Raw genomic sequence first — 4,018 nt, 5'->3', positions numbered from 1 at the left:
GTGGGGGATTAGGCACCACAGGTGGAAGGAATTGGGGCAGCAGATTCTTAAGACTTCTTCTTGCTTATTTGTGGGTGTCGTCTTTGGGGGGAAACCTGAGAAGGCTGGGTGCTGGTCACATCCTGGCACAGCTGGTCTCTTTGCTCCTGTCCAGTGATTGTGGTATGGAAATGTCTGGTGTCTCTTACACCTGGTTAAGGTATTGGCAGAACAGAGGACAAAGTTAAATTAAGGGAAAAAAATTTAGGAACAGGGAATTGAGGGGAATGTATCTGACTTGTTTAAGGTGGATCCTTCAATTCAGCTCCGTAGAACTCGTAAGAATTCTTTGGGTTCGTGAAAACAGAAGTTTTAGACATATGCATTGTATAAACAGTAGTGTATTTATGTTAGAGTAACTGTGACAGATATTTTTGCACAATGAAAAGTATTTCTAAGACTATGGAAGGAAGCATGAGAGAGAAATTTGATCTGACATTTGTTTGGTGAGGCTGTCCTTTTTTAACTGGCAAAACCTCTCAGCTATCAAACTACATCAGAGATCTTTGAGAAGGACAAAATTTTACTTGAGTTACTGATTAAAAAATGACAGAGAACTTACTTGGTCGGCACCCAAAGCTACTCTTTAGGATCATCCATGGTCGCTGAAGGTCGCATTTGCCTTTTTGCTGTTTAGCGCAGGGCCTGCCAGGCTCCAGAAGATCCTGTCGGCTGAGAAATCTGTAAGAAGACAAGCCTACCATGACCTGAGGAGCTAGGCTGTCGATTCCAGCGATTCTGTCCCCATCTGGAGATCTTCAGTTTAGATGAAAGGCAGTTTTGCCCAAAGGTCAGTGCTCAGCAGTTGAAGCGAACTGTGGATGGACGTTGTTGTGTGTCCATTTGTCTTCTGTCTTCTTTGGAGGAAGCAGAGTGCTGTTGCCAGAAGCCAACCTGTCTCTTTTTGTTATGAAAAGTTTAATATTTAAATAACACATTCCCCAGATCTCTGAGCAGTTGAGGGCTGTTTATTAGGTATAACTACAGTATAGAATCCACCTGGAGAACTGGGTCTGAGCTTGACGCATTGGCTCATAACAGGTAAGATTTACACTCATAAAAAGGCAAAAAGAAGAAAAAACTGCTTGCAATAGAAGGTTAATGGCAGAACTGACAACAGAAGAGAACAGCTTAATATATTTTAAATAAGGGTTAGATTAAATATAAGGTAGTTTTTGTGAGAGACTTAAAAGTAGATACCAGTTTAAAACATGAGACTCATTATTTTTGTAGTCTGAAATGAGATGTAATGAAAAATTATAACATTAAGCATAGGTGTATTTAAGTTACATGTATGATTACACACAGAGAGAGGGAATAGGAATTGGGCAAAATGGATGCTCTTGATGGACCCTACCAAAGGCATGCCACTGTGCAAATCACATGTGACAGAGTCAACAAGAAGAATTTAGTGAAAAAAAAATTAAACCGGGGGACAAGACAGAGCATGCTTTAGTAAAGATGGGAGAACTTGGTCACCTGACCTGGCTCTCAGCCAAGATGGTAGTGAAGTCACCTGACCCCAGTCAAAATGGCAGCAGCCACATGTTGCATGGAAAAGTCAAAATTTTTGAGCTGGAGGGATTTTAAGCTTAATAACAGAGACCTAGAAGTGTGATCCGCCCCATGGCTGAGCCACCATGCCACAAGCCGCAGAGGGGTGCAAAAGGCTGGAACCAAAAAAGCTGCACCATTCCACAGCTGGAATTGAAAAAGCCAGCTGGAATTTAAAAACCCCTGGGGACTGACATGGATAGCTCACTACCCACAGCTAAAATTATGAAAACCTGCAAAACGGCGACACTACAAGGCCTATAACAGGGACTTCTCCCCCATAGGTGGGATGCAAATCAGAGCGAACACTGAAGGACCCCTGAGCTGGGCATCCCCTGACCCCGGGTGGGGTGCTATGGCCTGGCTGGATCCCGTCGGGGTAACTCAGAAGGCAGAGAGGCCAAAGGCCGCTCCAAGCAGCCTTTTACAGCGAGGGGAAAAAAAAAAAGAAAAAAGAAGAAATGGAAAAAAGGAGGAAGAATCTGAGGGACCCTGGGTCCCCAGTCGAATGCACCATACAGAGTTTGCAGTGCTAGAGCGGGCTGACTGACCCCGGGTCAGTCCAAACACAATTTTAGTTAAGGGAAGCAACCATAGCAGAAGGGGGGATAGACTCACCAATTGAAGCCTGGAAGCTGGTGGTGGAAGTAGGAAAAAAACCCTGGTTCAGGATCCCAATCTCTGGAGAGGAACTGGAGTGGGAGGGCCTATCCAAGTCACGGCACCAAAGTATAGATTTGTTGCAGGTCCCTGGCAGCTTGCTGTAGGGTTGAGACCAGTGGCAGGTCCACAAACAAAGGTGGCTGGTCCCCTTGGCGTCCCCGGAGGCTAGCCATGTGGGCAGCAGGTGGGCAAGGGGCAGGCAGATGGGCACACCATGTGGATGGGTTTGCTGCAAGCCGCTGGATTCCCAAATGTGGGCAGTCTGATGCAGGGATAGCACATGAGACCATGCGGCAGGTCTCCATGTGACTGCAGTGGGCTGGCAAGAGAGAGACATATAGGCACACCATGTGAAGTAAAGTTAGATATTTATTAGGTGGGTTTTGGAGTGGAAAGAAAAAGGGGAGAAGGAGAGAGGGAGAGAGAGAGGGGGAGGGAGGGGGAGGGAAGAGAGAAAGAGAAGGGAGACAGAGGGGAACAAGAGAGAGCAAAGATGGCAAGGGAGGGAGAGAGGATGCAAGGAGTGAGCATGGCCTGTCTCTTAAAGAGACAGCATTACACCAGCCCCACAATTTTTTAATATGGCAAAAAAAATATAAACGGAACCTACCTGAAAGGGGCAAAATTTAGGTAAGAATAAATTAGTGGTTAAAAAGGACTACCAGCAAAACAGAAAATGTTTAAAAAATTTTAAAGGAACGTTGTTCTTGATTTATGGTGAATTCCGACCAAGACAAATCTACCTCACTAAATAAAGCTAGGGATAAGCATAAGGAAGGCAGCTCCAGCTCTCTGTCTGGAACTCAAGACGATGTAGCCTGTACCAGTCCAGGGATGGTTCAAACCTATGCACCTTATTCTTTTGTGGCTTCTGGGCAGAAAGGGCTATCTTTTACTGTAATTATCTGTTCTGTCCCTTTAAAAGACAAGCCATGCCTACTCCCATCCTGCTTGAAGCTTTAGCCTCTTGCTTCTCTTCCCATCACTCTCTCTCTCTGTCTCTCTCTCTCTCTCTCTCTCTGAGAAGAACCTCTCTCTCTCTCCTCTCTCCCCTCTTCTCCCCTTTTCCCTTCCCCTCCATAACCCACCTAATAAATTCAAACTTTACTCTACATGGTGTGTCTGTCTGTCTTTGCCCTCCGGCTGCCCACATGGCTAGCCGCCAGGGACGCCCAGGAGACCAGCCAACTTTTAAGACCAGCTGCATGGTCTCGCGCCCAGGCCCTGCCTGCAACTGGCTGCTATCAGGACCTGCTGCCCCCTGCCTGAAGGGAAGCCCGCAGAAATTTGTAATGATCATAACATTTACAAGATACTCAGGAGGAACAATTGGGATGTGCATAGCTTCAGGGACTGGAGAAGGGTATCTTAGAACCTGGAACTGGTAAGCTACATATTCCCTAGACCAGCAACCATTTTCAGGTCTTCTATGACTTTCAGCAGGTCTCAAGACTCCATAGCATTAATTCTTTCCTGGACTGACTGCAAAACTGGAGGGAGAAGCTGGAAAGATGGCTTAGTTTAAAAGGCTTGGAGCATTTACAGAGAACTTTAGTTTGGTTCCCAACTGGCTCTCACTGCCTGACATTCCGCTCCAATGGATCCTGCGCCCTCTTCTGGCCTCCACAGGTACTGCATACATGCAATGTGCATATAAACAGGCATGCACATGCAAGCATGCACAAACAAGCATGCACACACTCATACATTCAAAAAAAAAGGGGAAGAGGCAAGTCCGGGCGGCAGAGGCACCGGCGTGCAG

Source organism: Chionomys nivalis, chromosome X, assembly GCF_950005125.1.
Source record: "Chionomys nivalis chromosome X, mChiNiv1.1, whole genome shotgun sequence".
NCBI lineage: Eukaryota > Metazoa > Chordata > Mammalia > Rodentia > Cricetidae > Chionomys > Chionomys nivalis.
Note: the sequence above shows the minus strand (reverse complement) of the source record.